General features: G+C 38.2%; 1 protein-coding gene across 9 annotated transcripts in view; it reads left to right on the plus strand.

Annotated features, from left to right (window-relative positions):
• NCOA1 (nuclear receptor coactivator 1) overlaps positions 1–24,399 on the plus strand; it is a 291,562-nt gene that overhangs the window by 99,221 nt on the left and 167,942 nt on the right. The window contains exon 4 of one of the 9 annotated variants that reach the window (XM_058426443.1): positions 1,395–1,446. The exons of the other annotated variants lie outside the window; for them this stretch is intronic. The gene's annotated coding sequence lies outside the window, so the exon portion shown is untranslated. The remainder of the gene's footprint in view (positions 1–1,394; positions 1,447–24,399) is intronic. 9 annotated transcript variants of the gene reach the window in all.

Consider the following 24,399-nt stretch of genomic DNA (forward strand, 5'->3'; position numbering starts at 1 on the left):
TCTTAATTTTTTTCCAAGTAAGCTTCTGTGTAAAGCAAACTCAGTGACCTTGTGAAGAGAAAATTATTTGAGTTTATAAGATATTGTCCATAGTAAATAACTAAATTAGCTTTGGGGGATCACTCTTGGGTAAGGTAAAATGATCCCTTGAGGTGCTGGGCCTTCTGGGCTGAGAGATCAAGCACCCTGATGGCTCTTAGAGAAGTTATCATCTTGAAGCCTTTGCCCAGCCATCAGCTTACTCCTTGTTGCTATAGCTTCATTTGATGAAATTTAAGAAAACTGTTTGTCTCTCCAAATTGCTATCCCCTCATTTTTTTTGGGGGGGTACTGTTTTGAACCAGTAACCATGGTTTCTTGTAGAGGCTCCTTGGGAGCTTTAACAACATCAGTCAGTTTCACAGCTGGAAGCAGAGTGATCTAGATAAAAGCATAATAAAAAAGCTTACTGAGGTTTTTTTCCCCCCTGTTATAATAATTCTTTCATTAGGGAGCACTTTGCATAAAGTGAAATGTTCTCTGTTCCCACTGAAGTAGACATTTTAATTTAAATTAACAATAAGGTAGCACCCGGTTCCTTTTTAGAGTCTAGAAAAGGGAGGTAATACTACCATTCACCTGTCCTTCACCTGAACCTACCTTGTCTCTGTCTCCTTCTTTTTTTGTTTCTATTTTCTTACCATCTTTCTGGGCCAATGGTGAGTGATAGTAATACTGACATTTGGGGTTCAAGATGGATGAAGTCGTGAAGTCGTAGCTTTGAATTAATGAGGGAAAAAGGAGTTAAGTCGCAATAAAAAGTTGATACAGTGGTACCAGGAGTTTATTTGCCAGGATCAAGAAGAGTCGAGGACTGGCTCTTGTCAGAGGGCCAGAGTAAGTAATTTGTTAGAAGTCAACGTTGGCAGCAAGCACTGTCTTGACAGATGGCACTATTGAGAAGGGAAAGGAAACCTGTATTTATAATAAACTCTCTACAGAAAAGCTTGTCAACCCTCATTGAGATAGACTGGATCAGTCTACCTTGGACTGGATATGAGAATGGTTATATTGTGGGGAAAGCACACTCTTAGGTTATACTGCTTGTGGATATTAGTATAGCAGTGGCATAAAAGGAGGGTGATGGGAATTTGGATGAGAGTAGTGGGTCTTCCGGGCCTTTCTTTTATCGAAAGTCTAAACCCTGCCTGTGAAAGGAAACTCCAGATGTAAACATTGAATGTTTATTTTCTTTTACACATTTCTTTGCCCTTCCTACATGTATACCTATGTCCATACTCTCACATGGATTTACTGTAATTCTGTTATTCATATACTTACATAAATGTGGACTTACACAAGCATCTTAATTGGAAATGACCTTGGAGATCACATTTAACATCTTTATTTTACAGGTGGCAAAAACTAAGTCCCTTACAAGTTATATGCCTGGTGTCACAAAAGCAGGTTAGTGGCAAGTTTTGGGAGTAAAACCCTGGTTCTTTGAATTCCTGTTGTCATGCGTACAGGTATTCACATATGAAGTCTGCCCTATAAGGCCTCACCCAATATGTATCTTCAGCTTTAAGTAGCCTTCCTTAGAAAACTAAAACAGCTGAAGAGGAGAGAAGCATTAAATCTAGATTCTTCTAACTTAACTCTGCTACTGATTATCTTTGCAATTTTTAGGAAGTGTACCATTCTTTGATAAACAGAAATAAGAATCTAGAAGATAAATTAGAATTATAAAGATTACTGTGGACTAAGATCCTGATATTTGCCTCATTTCCTGATCCCTTTCACAGTGTAATTTATGTGAACGAAATGTACAATTATTCAAGTAAACACAGTACTAGATTCATAATTCCTAAGTATAATAACTTATAAGTGGAACGTTGAAGAATCCAGAATTCATGTTGCTGTAAATATGTTACATAAGCTTGTTTAAATGTTTTCCTTTTGTGAATTCAATAAATGGTAATTTGTAATTTATAATGAAACATGCTTAATTTATGATTTCATAACTTACTGAAAAAAACTTTAAGAAAATTAGGTATCGTTCAACTGAAAAGACAAAAGGAATATACTAGAAATTATAGCCATTTTATTTTCATGTTCCTGATGGGGGTATTGCTGTCACAATTGGGGCAGAGTCATTATTTTTCTCAAATTCAGGATTAGAAAGGTCTTTGCCTTTATTGCATCAGAACATAATCACAGAATTTCTTCTTGCTGGTTCCCTGGGGATACTCTTTAGACAAGAGAAATCCTAGGAGAAATTTGCACAAAAGATGTACATCGGAAACTAAACTACAAGAGCAGATATTAGCATCCTTTTGGTTTGTCGTGCAGATGGTTTATAAAAATCTTAACATCGGTATTACTTGCCTATTTTTAATTAACCTCTAAAGAATTGTGTAATTGTTACTTCTTTCCTTCTCTGTGATGTCAGCCCTCTCAGCTTTCTTTCCTGATACATTTGAAAGCATTTTAAATTTTATCCTTAGAAATACAAATACTGAACAAATTAATGTTGTAGGTCAACATACTTAACCAACCTTGATTATAAATTAGGATGTGATGAGACTGTTTTCACTTTTAAAATATATGATTGATGTTTAATCTTTCAGAAATTTAAGCCATTATAGTAATGCAATTGCTTATACTTAGTTTTGTGTTTTTATTAAAGTCTTATCTTTAAATGGATTGTCTCATTGAAGAAAATTAAATGGGCCAAATGTTTGTTTAACTTTGGGATTCTAAATAAATATTTTTCTTATAGTTGTTTTATTAGAATTGGGATTGATATTTATGTAATAATAATGGTTTGATTGTCACTTATCTGGAACTCTGATTTACCAGCACAGTTCAATTATCTAAGCTAATATTTTTCAGTTCTTCAAAACCATGTTTCTATTTGATAGTTGTAAAATCACCTCTTCATCTTTGCTATTGTCTGAAATTTAAAATAAATATAACTTGTTTTTTAAAAATCAAAAGAATTAGGTAGAAAGTACTGCTTTGTTTTCAAACTTATTAGCACACCTCCAATGTATTGAATTCTATTTAAATTTACAAAACAGAAGTTTCTTACATGAGTTTCATGGACCACTTCAGAGGCTCATTAAATCTCCTGATATTATATATAAAGTTTTATCCATGTGGGAATTCTTTTGAGATGAAATATCTGTAACTTTATTGGAGTCTTGACACTTTCCATCACCTAAACAATGTTAAAAACCATTTTTATAGGACCTCTGAAGTATCATACTTTCCAAAAGAATATTTAAGGTAAATTTGCTTTGCTTTCTAGAATCACTTAATTATAGAATCTTGGTGTAGCCAGCCTCCATTTTTACAGATGCCACAAGTTGTGATTTACCCACTGATAATTGTAGTTTAATCTTTGTCAAATTAGCAGGGGACACAATGAGGTTTTTTGGTGTCCTAATTGTTTTTTAGGGCCTTTTTAGCCTTCCAGCCTCTGCACAGAGGTTATTGAGCTCTCAACTAGGCAAGCAGCAGGTATTAGTATTTGAATACAAAGCTTTTATGGGCACAATAGAGATCTCTGATAATTTGCCTCAATTATTTCATGAAGTGGTAATGTGATACTGTGTCATCTCCTTGCTGTATATGGTGTATGTTCTTACACTGTATATGGAAGCCCCTGTAGTTGCAGAGGAAAATCTGTCTTTGACAGCATCTGTGTTGAGGTAGACTTTTAGGAGTAAGATCATGAGATTTCAGACTATAAGAATCTCAGACCTGTGAGCATTTCATTTATTCATTTAACAAAGATTTATTGTGTGTCTGCTTATGGAAATGTAGGTTTTACTGGTTTTGGGATACCAAAAGAGCCCCATTGTGTCCCCTGCTAATTTGACAAGGATTAAACTACAGTATCATTGGGTGGATCACAACTTGTGGCGTCTGTAAAAATGGAGGCTGGCTACACCAAGATTCTATGATTAAGTGATTCTAGAAAGCAAAGCAAATTTATCTTATAGAATACTTGTGGAAAATTATAAGACTGTGTTCATTTAATAATATCGGTTTAGTTAATATTGGGAAATGTTTTTCTGATTACTTAACCTAAAGAATAAAATGCCATACAGTAATACTGACAGCAGTTGTTATAAAATAGTCCTTAGCATAGTAGTCTCACAGAGTTAAGAAATTCTCAAACTACTAGGAATTAAATAAATCTCCTAATTTAAATATAGGACCAAAGCCAAAAGAAATCTTTGTTTTGTTTACCATTTTGTACTGTTTGATTAAGATTTGACTGTCAGGCTTAAGTTAGTGATTTTTTAAATGTTTTAATTTAGAGGTTATGTTTCACATTGTAAACCTAGATCCTGAATTTTTATATTTAGTAATATAAGATGGCATACTTACAAGTGCAAAGGCTACAGCAAATTAATTGAGAGTATTCTTAAATAAACTTAAATTTTAATCATTTTTGTGTATACTTAAGATGATTTCAAAATAAAGATTTTATGATTTAATGGGCTATTACATTTCAAAGAATTAAAGACTTACGCCATTCTACAATATTCATTTTAACTGGTATGCTTGAGGTTTATGAACTGTGAGGTTTTGTGTGTCTTTCCAATCCCTGTTAATCCATTTGACTTTTCAAACTGGAACAAGATTCTTCAATATTCTAAGTCCTATTTTAAGATTCCTTAGCCAGTTCTGCTCATGTAAAGAAATCATCCAAAAGGAATATTAACAATGTAATATTTATATTGCATTTGTTTTTACACACTGTGCTTTTGTGGTTTTACTTTATATGCTTAGGGTATATAATTGGTTTCCAAGGGTCAATATGTGATGAACAGTGTTTTACCTATGAGAAGTAGGGTTCAGTTGGTATAGGAACCTCAATTATACATCCTTTGTTCCCATGAATAGTATCCTGAGCTCATAACCTATAACCTTATGATGTTTACATGTTATTTTAATTATCTCTTATCTCAACTAAATCTCCCTCAAATCCTTGAGAACAGAGACATCAGTTAAATCAACTTTGAATCCTCAGAATGTAGCACACAGCAGACATGCAAATATTTTTTAAATGAATGAATCAATTGTGAGACATGAGGGCTTATCTTGGATCCTCTATAGTCACTGAACAAGATTTTAAACTGGAGAATACTGTATTGGCCAATGGTTATCTGGAAAACCATAATCAATAGGAGTATTGTTTGTGTTTGTGGCAGGAGCTGGGGCTGGGGAAGATTTTCAGGAAATGGCTCAGTAATTGTAGGTGCTGGAGAGTCTGAAATCTGTAGAGTGGGCTGGCAGGCTGGAGACCCAGGGAAGAGTTGATGTTACAACTTGATTCTGAAGGCAGTCCTGAGGCAGAATTCCTTTTTCCTTGGGCAACCTCAGTCTTTTTCTCTTGAAAGCCTTCAACTGATTAGATAAGGCCTACTCATATTATGAAAGATAATCTGCTTTACTCACAGTTTACTGATTTAAATGTGAATCTCTGTTTTTTTTTTTTATTATTATACTTTAAGTTCTAGGGTACATGTGCACAACGTGCAGATTTGTTACATACGTATACATGAGCCATGTTGGTGTGCTGCACCCATTAACTCATCATTTACATTGGGTATATCTCCTAATGCTTTCCCTCTCCCTTCCCTCCTCCCCACGACAGGCCCTGGTGTGTGATGTTCCCCTTCCTGTGTCCAAGTGTTCTCATTGTTCATTTCCCACCTATGAGTGAGAACATGCAGTGTTTGTTTTATTGTTCTTGCGATAGTTTGCTGAGAATGATGGTTTCCAGCTTCATCCATGTTCCTACAAAGGACATGAACTCATCCTTTTTTATGTCTGCATAGTATTCCATGGTGAATCTCATCTAAAGAATACCTTGTCCCAGACAGCTAAGCTGGTGTTTGACCAGATATCTGGGTACAATGACTTAGTTAAATTGACACATAACATTAACCAATTAAGTGATTAACTTCAGTGGGAAAATTCAGCATTCTCGTAAATGAAATTAGCTATAAAAAATTGAAATTATTATAAGGAATAGTAACAAGTTATAAAAGAAACATTCATTGCTGTGGCCAGGAATATATTGCTATATTGGAATCTTTAAGGGCAGAATGGAAAAAAAATGAAAGCATATGAACAATTATTACATAACATATAAATCAGGAAATTTTAAAGGAGAAATGATCAGAATGGGGTGAACTTAGGAAAGTATTCTTAAAGGATGTGAATTTTGATAAAAATCTGAAGAAAGTATGCATGCTGTGCATATACGGAGTTGGCAGAGAAGCCTGAAAAGTAGAGTACCACAGACCTTATGAGAGGCTTGGGGAAGGAAGGACAGGGAGAAATTGGCGAAGAGCCTTGCATATACATTTTAAATTTGTTTAGCTGGAGAATTAAAAAAACAAAAACAAAACACTTCTTCTAGGAGTTAATTAGGAAGGAATGGATTAAATGAAAACATTTCTTTTACATTTTTCTTTTTTTTAATTTTAAGAAATTATTTTAGATTCAAGGGGCACATGTGCTGTTTTGTTACATGGGTATATTGCATAACTCTGGGGTTTGGGCTTCTATTGAACTCATCGTTCAAATAATCAAGATAGTACCCAATTGGCAATTAAAAAAAAAAATTTCTTACAGATCTAGTTTTACATATACAATGGACTAGAGTGGTTGCTAAGCCCAAGCATAGGAGATGAGGACCTGGACAAAGATTTATAAATAGAAATAAAATCCAAATAGAGAATTGAGACTTCTCAGAGATTGCTGAGAGAATTGACAGAACTTTGTGATTTAATGTTGGAGACAACACAAGAGAGGATATACTAATTTTGCCTAAATTGTCAATCTAGTATTGTAAGAATGATGTTGTTAATTTTGACAGTGATGTGGAAATTTACCAAGATGGGCAAGTGGAATATAAGGAATGATGTACCCATGTGACTCAGATATTCTGTGGAGCGAAAGTGGTTTTATCATTGTATTCCAATATACTGGACATTCTAAGACACAAAATATGTTATCTTCCTATTAAGGGATGTTATTCTACTAGGTGAAACTGGCATACTTTTATTATAAACTTCATAGTATAACATATAATATTTGAAGATATCAGATACATCACATAAATGGTAAATCATCTCTCTCAGTGTAATCAGTGTTTACTGTGACAAAGCAACAAAAACTGTAGCAGTTTAAAGTGGGAAGGTATTTATAAGTATTTTCTGGGAAGGATTTATGAGTGTCTCAGATTGAGGCCCTTATAGATAGGGCCTCAATAAAGCTTTTAAAAGCTTTATTTACACAGTGGGGCAAATAGGGAAGCAGAAAGCCCCACAAGTTGGAGGCTTAGCTATGGCTTAAATATACTACATGTTTTTTTCCCTAAACTATTAATTTGGAATATCTTATAACTTATATACAGCCCTTTTACTATTTTATTATGTATGATTGATCTTTTTTTTTTTTTTTTTGAGACTGAGTCTCACTCTTTTGCCCAGGCTGGAGTGCAATGGCATACATGGCCTTGGCTCACTGCAAACTTCCGCCTCCTGGTTCAAGCAATTCTCGTGCCTCAGCCTCCCGAGTAGCTGGGATTACAGCTGCCTGCCACCACACTTAGCTAATTTTTGCATTTTTAGTAGAGATGGGATTTCACCATGTTGGCCAGGTTGGTCTCAAACTCCTGACCTCAGGTGATCCACCCGCCTCCGCCTCCCAAACTGCTGGGATTACAGGCTTGAGCCCAGCCGATTAATCATTTTTATATGCCTCAGCCTTAGTCCTATTATATAAATCAGAGCCCTGTAGCTTCAGTTTTATAAAATCCTTTTATTGCCTATTCCCCATTCCCTTCTTTAGTCTATTAGTCTCAGAAGTTCATCAAAGTATTGGGCATTTCTTGGGAACAGCATTGAGATTATATTTTTTTGCTGTTGTTGTTGTTTTTGAGGCAGGGTCTGGCTCTATTGCCCAGGCTGGAGTGCAGTGGTGGTGCAATGTTGGCTCACTGCAACCTCTGCCTCCCTGGCCCAAGCCGTCCTACTGCCTCAGTCTCTTGAGTAGCTGAGACTACAGGCATGTGCCACCACGCCCTGCTAATTTTTTGTATTTTTTGTAGAGATGGGGTCTTGCCATGTTGTCCAGGCTGGTCTCATACTCCTGAGCTCAAGTGATCCACACGCCTTGGCCTCCCAAAGTGCTGGGATTACAGGCTTGAGCCACTGCACCTGTCTGCATTGAAATTATTATGTTTTTTATTTCCCATTTGTTGTTACTTATACTGTGTATGCCTTTGCTTTCATTACTTTATTTGCCCATAGTCCTGACAGTGGCATTAATTGGGATATTCCTTGGGCCAGAGATATATATTCTTACTATAGTTACTGTGCTTGGGCCTACATCCTCTTGCTTGCTTTCCAGATAGGAGTTTCTTTCAGTGATAGTATTTATTCCTGTGCTTGTTTCTCAAGCCCTATTCTAATTTCCATCCTCCAAACCTTATTGCCTCTTACTATTATTACTCTCATAGTAAATATCTTCTTTGGATTGCATTCATAGCAATTTATATGATACGCATAGAATGTGAATTACTGAAATAAAACTATTCTGTTTATCTCACAATATTCTGTACCTCAGTTTTCGTTAAGTCAAACTGATTTTCTCTGCCAGTAGTTTGTGTTTTCAATGTTTCAGTACATGTTATTATCTTACAGTATGGAAATATTATCTAGTAGTATAAAGATTTGTCACTTATAAAGTTACTAGAAAAATAGAATGTTTAAAATATGCATGCAGTTTACATGGGAAGCTTTACACAGTTCTATAGTTTTAGTTTTGTTTTTTAATGCTGTTCATTTATAAGAGTTAAGGTCAGGGAAACTACATTTTTATTTTTATTTTTATTTTTTTATTTATTTTTTTTCCATAATTTTTTTTTTTATTATACTTTAGGGTTTTAGGGTACATGTGCACAATGTGCAGGTTTGTTACATATGTATCCATGTGCCATGTTGATTTCCTGCACCCATTAACTCGTCATTTAGCATTAGGTGTATCTCCTAATGCTGTCCCTCCCCCCTCCCCCCACCCCACAACAGTCCCCGGAGTGTGATGTTCCCCTTCCTGTGTCCATGAGTTCTCATTGTTCAATTCCCACCTATGAGTGAGAACATGCGGTGTTTGGTTTTTTGTCCTTGCGATAGTTTACTGAGAATGATGTTTTCCAGTTTCATCCATGTCCCTACAAAGGACATGAACTCATCATTTTTTATGGCTGCATAGTATTCCATGGTGTATATGTGCCACATTTTCTTAATCCAGTCTATCGTTGTTGGACATTTGGGTTGGTTCCAACTCTTTGCTATTGTGAATAGTGCCGCAATAAACATACGTGTGCATGTGTCTTTATAGCAGCATGATTTATAGTCCTTTGGGTATATACCCAGTAATGGGATGGCTGGGTCAAATGGTATTTCTAGTTCGAGATCCCTGAGGAATCGCCACACTGACTTCCACAATGGTTGAACTAGTTTACAGTCCCACCAACAGTGTAAAAGTGTTCCTATTTCTCCACATCCTCTCCAGCACCTGTTGTTTCCTGATTTTTTAATGATGGCCATTCTAACTGGTGTGAGATGGTATCTCACTGTGGTTTTGATTTGCATTTCTCTGATGGCCAGTGATGATGAGCATTTCTTCATGTGTTTTTTGGCTGCATAAATGTCTTCTTTTGAGAAGTGTCTGTTCATGTCCTCTGCCCACTTTTTGATGGGGTTGTTTGTTTTTTTCTTGTAAATTTGTTTGAGTTCATTGTAGATTCTGGATATTAGCCCTTTGTCAGATGAGTAGGTTGCAAAAATGTTCTCCCATTCTGTAGGTTGCCTGTTCACTCTGATGATAGTTTCTTTTGCTGTGCAGAAGCTCTTTAGTTTAATGAGATCCCATTTGTCGATTTTGGCTTTTGTTGCCATTGCTTTTGGTGTTTTAGACATGAAGTCCTTGCCCACGCCTATGTCCTGAATGGTATTGCCTAGGTTTTCTTGTAGGATTTTAATGGTTTTAGGTCTAACATATAAGTCTTTAATCCATCTTGAATTAATTTTTGTATAAGGTGTAAGGAAGGGATCCAGTTGCAGCTTTCTACATATGGCTAGCCAGTTTTCCCAGCACCATTTATTAAATAGGGAATCCTTTCCCCATTTCTTGTTTTTGTCAGGTTTGTCAAAGATCAGATAGTTGTAGCTATGCGGCGTCATTTCTGAGGGCTCTGTTCTGTTCCATTGATCTATGTCTCTGTTGTGGTACCAGTACCATGCTGTTTTGGTTACTGTAGCCTTGTAGTATAGTTTAAAGTCAGGTAGCGTGATGCCTCCAGCTTTGTTCTTTTGGCTTAGGATTGACTTGGCGATGCGGGCTCTTTTTTGGTTCCATATGAACTTTAAAGTAGTTTTTTCCAATTCTGTGAAGAAAGTCATTGGTAGCTTGATGGGGATGGCATTGAATCTATAAATGACCTTGGGCAGTATGGCCATTTTCACGATATTGATTCTTCCAACCCATGAGCATGGAATGTTCTTCCATTTGTTTGTATCCTCTTTTATTTCATTGAGCAGTGGTTTGTAGTTCTCCTTGAAGAGGTCCTTCACATCCCTTGTAAGTTGGATTCCTAGGTATTTTATTCTCTTTGAAGCAATTGTGAATGGGAGTTCACTCATGATTTGGCTCTCTGTTTGTCTGTTATTGATGTACAAGAATGCTTGTGATTTTTGTACATTAATTTTGTATCCTGAGACTTTGCTGAAGTTGCTAATCAGCTTAAGGAGATTTTGGGCTGAGACAGTGGGGTTTTCTAGATATACAATCATGTCATCTGCAAACAGGGACAATTTGACTTCCTCTTTTCCTAGTTGAATACCCTTTATTTCCTTCTCCTGCCTGATTGCTCTGGCCAGAACTTCCAGCACTATGTTGAATAGGAGTGGTGAGAGAGGGCATCCCTGTCTTGTGCCAGTTTTCAGAGGGAATGCTTCCAGTTTTTGCCCATTCAGTATGATATTGGCTGTGGGTTTGTCATAGATAGCTCTTATTATTTTGAGATACGTCCCATCAATACCTAATTTATTGAGAGTTTTTAGCATGAAGGGTTGTTGAATTTTGTCAAAGGCCTTTTCTGCATCTATTGAGATAATCATGTGGTTTTTGTCTTTGGTTCTGTTTATATGCTGGATTACATTTATTGATTTGCGTGTGTTGAACCAGCCTTGCATCCCAGGGATGAAGCCCACTTGATCATGGTGGATAAGCTTTTTGATGTGCTGCTGGATTCGGTTTGCCAGTATTTTATTGAGGATTTTTGCATCAATGTTCATCAAGGATATTGGTCTGAAATTCTCTTTTTTGGTTATGTCTCTGCCAGGTTTTGGTATCAGGACGATGCTGGCTTCATAAAATGTGTTAGGGAGGATTCCCTCTTTTTCTATCGATTGGAATAGTTTCAGAAGGAATGGTACCAGTTCCTCCTTGTACCTCTGGTAGAATTCAGCTGTGAATCCGTCAGGTCCTGGACTCTTTTTGGTTGGTAAGCTATTGATTATTGCCACAATTTCAGAACCTGTTATTGGTCTATTCAGAGATTCAACTTCTTCCTGGTTTAGTCTTGGGAGGGTGTATTTGTCGAGGAATTTATCCATTTCTTCTAGATTTTCTAGTTTATTTGCATAGAGGTGTTTGTAGTATTCTCTGATGGTAGATTGTATTTCTGTGGGATCGGTGGCGATATCCCCTTTTTCGTTTTTTATTGCATCTATTTGATTCTTCTCTCTTTTCTTCTTTATTAGTCTTGCTAGCGGTCCATCAATTTTGTTGATCTTTTCAAAAAACCAGCTCCTGGATTCATTAATTTTTTGAAGGGTTTTTTGTGTCTCTATTTCCTTCAGTTCTGCTCTGATTTTAGTTATTTCTAGCCTTCTGCTAGCTTTTGAATGTGTTTGCTCTTGCTTTTCTAGTTCTTTTAATTGTGATGTTAGGGTGTCAATTTTGGATCTTTCCTGCTTTCTCTTGTGGGCATTTAGTGCTATAAATTTCCCTCTACACACTGCTTTGAATGTGTCCCAGAGATTCTGGTATGTTGTGTCTTTGTTCTCGTTGGTTTCAAAGAACATCTTTATTTCTGCCTTCATTTCATTATGTACCCAATAGTCATTCAGGAGCAGGTTGTTCAGTTTCCATGTAGTTGAGCGGTTTTGAGTGAGTTTCTTAATCCTGAGTTCTAGTTTGATTGCACTGTGGTCTGAGAGACAGTTTGTTATAATTTCTGTTCTTTTACATTTGCTGAGGAGAGCTTTACTTCCAACTATGTGGTCAATTTTGGAATAGGTGTGGTGTGGTGCTGAAAAAAATGTATATTCTGTTGACTTGGGGTGGAGAGTTCTGTAGATGTCTATTAGGTCCACTTTATGTAGAGCTGAGTTCAATTCCTGGATATCCTTGTTAACTTTCTGTCTCGTTGATCTGTCTAATGCTGACAGTGGGGTGTTAAAGTCTCCCATTATTATTGTGTGGGAGTTTAAGTCCCTTTGTAGGTCACTGAGGACTTGCTTTATGAATCTGGGTGCTCCTGTGTTGGGTGCATATATATTTAGGATAGTTAGCTCTTCTTGTTGAATTGATCCCTTTACCATTATGTAATGGCCTTCTTTGTCTCTTTTGATCTTTGTTGGTTTAAAGTCTATTTTATCAGAGACTAGGATTGCAACCCCTGCCTTTTTTTGTTTTCCATTTGCTTGATAGATCTTCCTCCATCCCTTTATTTTGAGTCTATGTGTGTCTCTGCATGTGAGATGGGTTTCCTGAATACAGCACACTGATGGGTCCTGACTCCTTATCCAGTTTGCCAGTCTGTGTCTTTTGATTGGAGCATTTAGCCCATTTACATTTAACGTTAATATTGTTATGTGTGAATCTGATCCTGTCATTATGATGTTAGTTGGTTATTTTGCTCGTTAGTTGCTATTGTTTCTTCCTAGCCTCGATGGTCTTTACAATTTGGCATGTTTTTGCAGTGGCTGGTACCGGTTGTTCCTTTCCATGTTTAGTGCTTCCTTCAGGAGCTCTTTTAGGGCAGGCCTGGTGGTGACAAAATCACTCAGCGTTTGCTTGTCTGTAAAGTATTTTATTTCTCCTTCACTTATGAAGCTTAGTTTGGCGGGATAGCAAATTCTGGGTTGAAAATTCTTTTCTTTAAGAATGTTGAATATCGGCCCCCACTCTCTTCTGGCTTGTAGAGTTTCTGCTGAGGGATCAGCTGTTAGTCTGATGGGCTTCCCTTTGTGGGTAACCCGACCTTTCTCTCTGGCTGCCCTTAACATTTTTTCCTTCATTTCAACTTTGGTGAATCTGACAATTATGTGTCTTGGAGTTGCCCTTCTCGAGGAGTATCTTTGTGGCGTTCTCTGTATTTCCTGAATCTGAATGCTGGCCTGCCTTGCTAGATTGGGGAAGTTCTCCTGGATAATATCTTGCAGAGTGTTTTCCAACTTGGTTCCATTCTCCCCATCATTTTCAGGTACACCAATCAGACGTAGGTTTGGTCTTTTCACATAGTCCCAAATTTCTTGGAGGCTTTGTTCATTTCTTTTTATTCTTTTTTCTCTAAACTTTCCTTCTCTCTTCATTTCATTCATTTCATCTTCCATCAGCGATACCCTTTCTTCCAGTTGATCGCATCTGCTACTGAGGCTTCTGCAATCTTCGCGTAGTTCTCGAAACTTGGCTTTCAGCTCCATCAGCTCCTTTAAGCCCTTCTCTCCATTGGTTATTCTAGTTATCCATTCTTCTAATATTTTTTCAAAGTTTTTAACTTCTTTGCTATTGTTTTGAATTTCCTCTCGTAGCTCAGAGTAGTTTGATCGTCTGAAGCCTTCTTCTCTCAACTCATCAAGGTCATCCTCCATCCAGCTTTGTTCCGTTGCTGGTGAGGAACTGCGTTCCTTTGGAGGAGGAGAGGTGCTCTTTTTTTTAGAGTTTCCAGTTTTTTTGCTCTGTTTTTTCCCCATCTTTGTGGTTTTATCTACTTTTTGTCTTTGATGATGGTGATGTACAGATGGGTTTTTGGTGTGGATGTCCTTTGTGTTTGTTAGTTTTCCTTCTACCAGACAGGACCCTCAGCTGCAGGTCTGTTGGAGTTTACTAGAGGTCCACTCCAGACCCTGTTTGGCTGGGTGTCAGCAGCGGTGGCTGCAGAACAGCGGATTTTTGTGAGACCACAAATTCAGCTGTCTGAAAGTTCGTCTGAAAGTTTTGTCTCAGAGGAGTACCCGGTTGAATGAGGTGGCAGTCTGTCCCTACTGGGGGGGTGCCTCCCAGTTAGGCTGCTCAGGGGTGAGGGACCCACTTTAGGAGGCAGTCTGTCCGTTCTCAGATCTCCAGCTGCGTGCTGGGAGAACCACTACTCTCTTCAAAGCTGTCAGTCAGACAGGGACCTTTAAGTCTGTGGAGGTTCTTGCTGAGTTTTTGTTTGTCTGTGCCCTGCCCCCAGAGGTGGAGCCTACAGAGGCAGGCAGGCCTCCTTGAGCTGTGGTGGGCTCCACCCAGTTCGAGCTTCCTGGCTGCTTTGTTTACCTAAGCAAGCCTGGGCAATGGCGGGCGCCCCTCCCCCAGCCTCGCTGCCGCCTTGCAGCTTGATCTCAGACTGCTGTGCTAGCAATCAGCGAGACTCCGTGGGCACAGGACCCTCCGAGCCAGGTGCGGGACACAATCTCCTAGTGTGCCGTTTTCCAGGCCCGTTGGAAAAGCGCAGTATTGGGGTGGGACTGACCCGATATTCCAGGTGCCGTCTGTTTCCCCTTTCTTTGACTAGGAAAGGGAACTCCCTGACCCCTTGTGCTTCCCGAGTGAGGCAATGCCTCGCCCTGCTTCGGCTCGCGCACAGTGCACTTCACCGACTGTCCTGCACCCACTGTTAGGCACTCCCTAGTGAGATGAAACCGGTACCTCAAGCAGAAATGCAGAAATCATCCGTCTTCTGTGTCGCTGGGGCTGGGAGCTGGAGACCAGAGCTGTTCCTATTCGGCCATCTTGGCTCCACCCTCCTACATTTTTAATAATACCAGGAGAAGAGGATTTAATAGATCTTTAATATCTTCTGTGTTTTTGTTTGTTTGTTTGTTTTTGTTAGAACCTCACTCTGTCACCCAGCCTAGAGTACAGTGGTACAATCAGAGCTCACTTTAACCTCCAACTCCTGGGCTCAAGCGATCTTCCCACTTCAGCTTTCCAAATAGCTGGCACTACAAATATGTACCACCATGCCCAGCTAAGTGTTAAAAAAAATTTTTAGAGGTGGCATCTCACTATGTTGACCAGGCTGGTCTCGAACTCCTGACTACAAAGTGTCCTTTCACCTCTGCCTCCTCAAGTGCTGGGATTACAGCCATGAGCCACTGCATCTGGTCAGATCCATAACATCTTAATGCCACGTCTTTTTCTGACAGTTTTATTGATTGGGATTACTCTAGAGATCATTCTTTGGAAAACAGCTCCTCCTTCCTCCTTTTTTTTGTTTTTTTTCCTTTCTTTCTTCTGTTTTTGAGACGGAGTCTCGCTCTGTCGCCCAGGCTAGAGTACAGTGGTGCGATCTCGGCTCACTGAAACCTCCGCCTCCCGGGTTCAAGCAATTCTCCTGCCTCAGCCTTCTGAGTGGCTGGGATTACAGGCACACACCACCACACCCGGCTAATTTTTTTTTGTATTTTAGTAGAGACAGGGTTTTACCGTGTTGCCCAGGCTGGTCGTAAACTCTTGAGCTCAGGCAGTCCACCTCCCTTGGCCTCCCAAAGTGCTGGGATAACAGACGTGAGCCACCGCGCCCGGCCCCTTCCTACTTTCTTTACCGGAAGTCAGAATACAAGAATTCCTTCCTTATCAGGTAGTTTAATCTTTGTTGGAATTATTATGCCTTCACCGTTTAATATTTTCTTGTTACTTCTTCTGTCGTTTCAAAAAATACTCATTATAATTAAAATTTAGGAAGAACACTGGAACTTAATGTAGCTGTCAGAGATACTAACTACAATTTGCTGACAAGTCATGTGATTGGGGAAGAATAGCAACAAGTAATTGGATTGTTAAGTAGTAAAGTTTAGCAAGTTTAAAGTAAAGGCAGGTTCTCAGTTTGTCTCCCAGGCTGGAGTGCAGTGGCATAATCTTAGGTCACTGCAGCCTCAACCCCCCAGGCCCAAGCAGTTCTCCCACCTCAGCCTCCCCAGTAGCTGGGACTACAGGGGTGCGCCACCACACCTGGCTAATTTTTTAATTTTTTGTAGATATGGGGTCTCACCATGTTGCCCAGGCTGGTGTCAAACTCCTAAGCTCAAGCAATCTGCCTACCTCAGCCTGCCTAAGTGCTGGGATTACAGGCATGTGCCACTGTGCCTGGCAACAGTAGGGTTTTAAAAAATAAACTCTAAATTCTTTTCCAAATTTACGTAGTAACTAGCACTTTCTTGAATATTTCTTTAGGTAATCAAGACAATAAATATATTTTGGCTAATAAGTAAGGTTAAATTAAAAATTTAAGTTATTTTTAAATAAAATACTTAAATATTATTTAACTGAAACATTTTACATAAAATATTCTCCAATTTCTGTAATCATTTTATAAAAATTTGTTATCCTCCATATAAAAGTAGATATAAAAACATTGTTTAGTATGTTAATGTGAACTAAGCAGTGTCATGTACATCAGCCTCAGAAATGGAATTTTACCAATACTGTGGAAACTCCCTGTGTAAGCCTGTCTCAACTTATTCCTCTTCCTGCACTGTTCCCCAGTGTGTGAACACTATGCTGAATTTTGACTGTTATGCTCTTGATTTTAAAAAAGGTTTTACTGCGTATGTGTCTATTCCTAAATTATCTATTGATCCACTTATTTTATCTTAAAAAAGATAAGACGTACCTGCAAGATATTGTGGGTTCAGTTCCAGACTACCACAATAAAGCAAATATTGCAATAAAGTGAATCACACAAATTATTTGCTTTTCCAGTGCTTATAAAAGTTACATTTATTCTATACTGTAGTCTATCAAGTGTGCAATAGCATTATGTCTAAAAAATAATGTACATGCCTTAATTAAAACATACTTTATTGCTGAAAATTGCTAACGATTATGTGAACCTTCAGTGAGTCGTCATCTTTTTGCAGGTGGAGGGTCTTACCTCAGTGTTGGTGGTTGCTGACTCATCAGGGTGGTGGTTGCTGAAGACTGGAATGCTTGTGGCAATTTCTTAAAATAAGACGATGAAGTTTGCTGCATCGATTGACTCTTCCTTTCACAAAAGATTTCTCTGTAACATGTGATGCTATTTGATAGCATGTTTTACCCACAGTATATCTTCTTTCAAAATTGGAGTTAATCTTCTCAAACTCAGCCACTGCTTTACCACGTTTATGTAATATTCTAAATTCTTTGTTGTCATTTCACCAGTGTTCACTCAGTATCTTCACCAGAAGTAGATAACATCTTTAAAAACCACTTTCTTTGCTTATTCATAAGAAGCATCTCCTTATCCATTAATGTTTTATCATGAGATTGCAGCAATTTAGTCACTTTTCAGGCTCCATTTCGAATTCTGGTTCTCTTGCTGTTTTTACCATATCCGCGGTTACTTCCTCTACTGAGGTCTTTAACCCATAAAAGTCATCCATGATGGTTGGAACCAATCTATTGCAGGCTCCTGTTAATGTTGATATTTGATCTCCCATGAATCACGAATGTTCTTAATGGCATCCAGTCTGATGAAGCCTTTCTAGAAGGTTTTTAGTTACTTTGCCCAGATCCATCAGAGGAATTACTATTTATGGCAGTTATAGCCTTATATAATATATTTCTTAAATAATAAGATTTGATAGTTAAAATTATTCCTTGATCCATGGGCTGCAGAGTGGATGTTATGCTAGCAGGCAGGAAAACACATTAATCTCCTTGTACATCTCCATCAGAGTTCTTGGGTGGCCAGGTGCGTTGTGAATGAGCAGTAATATTTTGAAAGGAATCTTTTTTTCTGAGCAGTAGGTCTCAACAGTGGGCTTAAAATATTCATTAAACTATGCTATAAACAGATGTGCTGTCATCTAGGATTTGTTGTTATAGCACACAGGCCGAGTAAATTAAACGTAATTTTGTTGTTGTTGTTGTTGTTGTTGTTGTTGTTTTTGAGACAGAGTCTCGCTCTGTCACCCAGGCTGGAGTGCAGTGGCGTGATCTCGGCTCACTGCAAGCTCCGCCTCCTGGGTTCATGCCATTCTCCTGCCTCAGCCTCCCTAGTAGCTGGGACTACAGGCACCCGCCACCACGCCCGGCTAATTTTTTGTATTTTTAGTGGAGACAGGGTTTCACCGTGTTAGCCAGGATGGTCTCGATCTCCTGACCTCGTGATCCACCCGCCTCGGCCTCCCAAAGTGCTGGGATTACAGGCGTGAGCCACTGAGCCCGGCCTTAAACGTAATTCTTAATGGCCATAGGATTTTTGGAATAGTCACTATGCACTGTCGTTACCTTCAAGTCACCAGCAGCATTAGCCCCGAATAAAAGTTAAGTTAGCCTGTCCTCTGAAACTTTGAAGCCAGGCATTGATGTCGCCTCTCTAACTACGAAAGTCCTGAATGGCATCTTCTTCCAATAGAAGGCTGTTTCATCCACGTTGAAATCTGCTGTTTAGTGTGGCCACTTTCATCATAGTTAGATCTTCTGGATAACTTGCTGCAGTATCTCCATCAGCACTTGCTGCTTCACCTTGCCCTTTTATGTTATGGAGAGAGCTTCTTTAACCATCATGAACCAATCTCTGTTAGCTTCAAACTTCTGCAGCTTCTTCATCTCGCTGTCTTCATAGAATTGAAGATAGTTGGGGGTCTTGCTCTGGATTAGTTTTTGGCATAAGGGAGTGCTGTGGCTGGTTTGATCTATCCAGACCACTAAAACTTTACCCATATGAGCAACAAGGCTGTTTTGCTGTCTTATCATTTGAGTGTTCACTGCAGTAGCACTTTAAATTTCCTTCAAGAACTTTTCCTTTGCATTCACAACTTGGCTGACTGGTGTAAGAGGCCTAGTTCCAGCCTGTCTTGGTTTTTGACATGCCTTTTTCTCTAAGTTTAATCATTTCTAGCTTTTGATTTAAAGTGAGAGACATGTGACTCTTTTTTTCACTTGAACAGTTAAAGGCTATTGTAGGGTTATTAATTGACCTAATTTTAGTATTATCGTGTCTCAGGTAATAGGGAGATGGCTGGTTTGGTGGAACAGTTAGAACATACACATTTGTTGATTAAGTTCATTGCCTTATATGGGCTTACATGTTCATGATGCCCCAAAACAATTACAGTAGTAACATCAAAGATCACTGATTGCAGATCACCATAAGAGAGATAATAATAATGAAAAAGTTTGAGATATTGTGAGATTTTCCAAAATGTGACACAGAGGCACAAAGTGAACGCATGCTTTTGGAAAAATGGCACCGACAGACTTGCTTGGATCAGGGTTGCCACAAACCTTCAATTTGTGAAAAACACAATTATCTGCAAAGCACAGTAAGTCAAAGTGCAATAAAAGGAGGTATGCCTGTATATGGTATGTGTTCTACTATCTACCTCTTAAGTTTTTAAAAATTTTTAAGATTTATTTATGTTGCTCTGTAGGACATTTATATTCCTGGCTTTATACTATTCAGTTGCGGGTATGTGACAATTTGTTAGATTGTTGATTGATACATTGTTTTTTTCTACTATGAACAATTGAGCTATGAGTATTCTTATACTTATTTTGTGGTATGCATGTACAAAAGTATCTCTTCCTAGAAGTAGAATTGCTGAGTTATGGGGTTTGTACATGTTCAATTTCAGATAATGCCAAATTATTTTCCATTTTGGTTCGTGGCAGAGGGTGGCTAGATATACACTGAAAACTTCCTCTTCTTCCTGGGCACAGAGTTAGGTTGAATTTTCCACCTCTCTTGCATCAGGAATGGCCATGTAAATGAATTCGAGTCAGTAGAATGTGAGTAGAAGTAATCTATGCCACTTTTAGGCCTGGCCCACAAAAATCTGCGATGCATCATCATTCAGTTCCTCTTCTCCCATCTTTTGGCCAAGTTTGGTTTCTTTCATACCAATTCCTTTACCTTTTCCTACCTGTTACTGTGCTGTCTAGACTTGTACAGCATTGGATAGAAGTGGGGATTAATGAGTGTTATTTCTAATTTTAAAGAGCATGCTTCATATATTTCACAAATATCTACAGTACATTCTGTGCTCTCTAGATTACCTTTATGAAGCAAAGAGGTTCTCTTTAAGATTTTTTTTTAAAAAAATTTATCAGGACTGCTGAATTTAATCTGATGTTTTACCAGTAATGATTGAGATGAACATTTGGGATTTCTCTTTTGTTTCCTTCATCTTGTGAATGATATTTATACCTTCATAATTTTTATTTTATTATTATTATTATTATTATTATTTTGGTGACAGAGTCTCACTCTGTTGCCAAGGCTGGAGTGCAGTGGTGCAGTCTTGGCTCACTGCAACCTCCACCTCTTGGGTTCGAGAGATTCTCCTGTCTCAGCCTCCCAAGTAGCTGGGATTACAGGCGCCTGCCACCACGCCCAGCTAATTTTTGTATATTTAGTAGGGACAGTGTTTCACCATGTTGGCCAGGCTGGTCTCGAACTCCTGACCTCAGGTCATCCACCCTCCTCAGCCTCCTAAAATGTTGGGATTACAGGCATGAGCCACCACGCCTGGCCTTATACCTTCGTAATGTTAAACTGCACTTATATTTCTAGCATAAACTCAGCTTGGTCATGAGATATATTAATCTTTTGTTCATCACTTTCTTCAGTTTGAAGTATTTTTTGCTGTCTCCATTTTTTCAGTCTTAGTTTGGATAGTGAGAAATACCATGTTATATGAGTATTTCAGATACTCCCAAACTTTCCAGTTCATGGTGTCCTCAAGTCAAAGAAATACCTAACAGCTACATTTATTTAGTTTCAAACAAGTTAGTATTTATGTCCTTATAACTTATTAGTTATTTGAAAAAATCATATGCATAAATTCAATATATTTTTATTTTAATTGTAAATAACCACAGCCCCTTGCTAATGGGATATGTGTACACCTCAGAGCAACGCATAACTTCTCAAACCTTGGAATCAGATAAGGCATTGCCATTGCCACCCTCACTTCTTGTTCCATGTTGATTTTCACTCGGGGATGCTCTTTTTCACAGCAACTACCATAAACTCAGATTTATAAAGATAACACATCATTGAAAGGAAAGTGGTACTATTTAATTTTGAAATTATTTGGTGTCAGACAGATGTTGTATAGCATAATTTGGGAAACCCTGAATTTTGGAGAGTGAATAGTTAGAATGTGAACAGTGAGGGGTACTGTTTTTTTTTTAGTCTATTTGATACTTGTATTTTATTAAGTAAGATAAGTTGGAATAACAGGATATCAGCTATATCTTTAATAAAATTTGCTATAGTCATTTTCTATGTTGAGTTTTGAATTATGAGGGATACTTGTGTTTTATGTATGGTTTTGCATCTGTGATCAAGAGTGAGATTGGCTGGGCACGCGGTGTGTCACGCCTGTAATCCCAGCACTTTGGGAGGCCAAGGCGGGCGGATCATGAGGTCAGGAGATCAAGACCATCCTGGCTAACACGGTGAAACCCCATCTCTACTAAAAACACAAAAAAATTAGCCGGGCGTAGTGGCGGGTGCCTGTAGTCCCAGATACTCGGGAGGCTAAGGCAGGAGAATGGCGTGAACCCGGGAGGCGGAGCTTGCAGTGAGCCGAGATCATGCCACTGCACTCCAGCCTGGGCGACAGAGCGACACTCTGTCTTAAAAAAAAAAAAAAATAAAGTGAGATTGACCTACTTATTTTCGTTTCTTACACTGTTTGGTTTTGGTGTTAAGGTTATACTGGCTTCATAAAATGAGTTGGGGGATGAATATTTTCTCTTTCTTGAAGAGTTTACATAAGACTGAAATTGTTCTTTGAGTTTGGTAAAACTCAACTTTCTTTGTGAGATTTTAAAAAATTATTATGGTTGAATTCGTTTTTCTTTTTGCATACCTGTATTTTCTTATTTACTGTAATACCATGCAATACACCATTAAGGCTGGACAATCTTATACCAAGAACACAAAACAAAGCCTGTTTGGAGTTGATTCTAAGTAGGTTTATCGCTTAGTCACCAAATCTTGTACTTTTAAGCGAAACTAACTCATAGTTTTAGAGAAGATTTTTAAACTATTGATTTAGTTTCCTTCGTGACTATAGGATTATTTAGTCTTTTCATGTCTTTTTGTGTCATGTTTCAAAAAACAACTTTTTTAGCAGTAATTTTAGATTTACAGAAGAGTTGCAAGAATAGTATATTGAATTCCCATATACTCCTCACCCAGTTCCCCTATTATTGTTATTGTTATTATTATTATTATTTTGAGACAGTCTTGCTCTGTCTCCCAGGCTGGAGTGCAGTGGCGCGATCTCTGCTCACTGCAACCTCCGCCTCCTGGGTTCAAGCAGTTCTCCTGCCTCTGCCTCCTAAGTAGCTGGGACTACAAGCACGTGCTAATTTTTGGTATTTTTAGTAGAGACGGGGTTTCACCGTGTTAGCCAGCATGGCCTCTATCTCTTGACCTTGTGATCTGTCCACCTCGTCCTCCCAAAGTACTGGGATTATAGGCATGAGCCACCACGCCTGGCCAGTTCTCCCATTATTAACATTTGCATTACCGTGGTACATTTGTCAAAACTAAGAGACTGACACTGGCTCACTGAACTTGAGACCTTATTTAGATTTCAACAGGTTTTTTTGTTTTGTTTTGTTTTGTTTCTTGTTGTTGTTTTCATTTATATCCTATATCCTCTTTCTGTCCAGGGTTCCCAGAGTATCACATTGTATTTAATTGTCATGTCTTCCCAGTCTCCTCTGGTCTATGACACTTTCTGGTTTTCCTTATTTTTGTGACCTTGACAGTCTTGAGGAGTACTGGCCAGATATTCTGTCTGTTGGGGTTTGTCTGATGTTTTTCTTGTGAGGTTGTGGGAAGACTACCATAGAGAGGAAAGGCCCTTCTCATCATATCATTTTAGGGGGCACATAATATCCATGATATCACTGATGGTGTTAAATTAACCTCCATCACTTGGTAAAATAGTGATTGCCGTGTTACTCACTGTAAAGTCATTATTTTTTCTTTTCCCTACTTAATTGTTGTTTGAAAGCAAGTTACTAAATCACCTTCAAGGGGTGAGGACATGGGAATTAAGTTTCACCTCCCAGAGGGAGGAGTAGCTACATAAATTATTTAGAATTCTTCTGTAAGAAAGATTTGTTTCTTGTTCTCCATTTAAAATATTTATTTAACCATATGTTTATATCACTGTGTCCTAGGTTAGTTTTAGTGGGTTATGTATCTTTTTAATTGAATTTACTGGTTACATTTGTTTTCAAATCTATTAGTTAAATGTTTTCAGCAAAAACATTGATCTTTGCTTTCTCAGTTGTTAAATTCTCCCTTTCATTTATAATTACCTTGTATTATTTTCTTTCTTGATCTCATTGGCAGGATTTTTAAAAGTCATTTCAAAGAACCAGGCTGGGTGTGGTGGAGCAGGGCCCTCCCAGCAACTCTGGAGGCTGAGACTGGGAGGATTGCTGGAGCCCAGGAGTTAAAAGGCTGCAGTGTGCTATGATTATGCTTGTGAATAGCCACTGCACCTCCAGCCTGGGTAACATAGCAAGACCTCATCTCTTAAAAAATAAAAAAGGACCAACTTTTGGTTTAATTATTCTCTTTATTGTGCATTTGATTTCTGTTTCATCAGTTTGTGCTTTTATATTTGTGCCTTTTTTTTTTCTTGGTGAGGAAGTTCTTTCTGGTAACTTCTTAGACAATTTAGCTCAATTTTCAGTCATTCTTTTCTAATGAAAGCATTGATGGGAATACATTCTCTGAGTATTGCTTCTACTACATTTTATGATTTTGAAATGTAGTGTTTTCATTATTTTTTCATTCTTGGTTTTAAAAATATTTATAATTTTTTCCTTGAGTCATATGTTATTTAGTGATATAGTTAAGTTTTGAAATGTATGACAATTTTATGTCTTTTTCTTATTGACTTTGATTTCATTGCATTGTGATCAGGGAATGTAGTCTTTCTGGTAGTAATTGTTCCATTTTCTCTACCGTGTCTTTTAACCTCTCTTTCATATTTTTCATTTCTTTGTGACTGTAGGCTGCATTCTTTTTTTTTTTTTTTTTGAGACAGAGTCTCACTGTCGCTCAGGCTGGAGTGCAGTGGCGCGATCTCT

Source organism: Hylobates moloch, unplaced genomic scaffold (assembly GCF_009828535.3).
Source record: "Hylobates moloch isolate HMO894 unplaced genomic scaffold, HMol_V3 SCAFFOLD_13, whole genome shotgun sequence".
Classification (NCBI taxonomy): Eukaryota; Metazoa; Chordata; class Mammalia; order Primates; family Hylobatidae; genus Hylobates; species Hylobates moloch.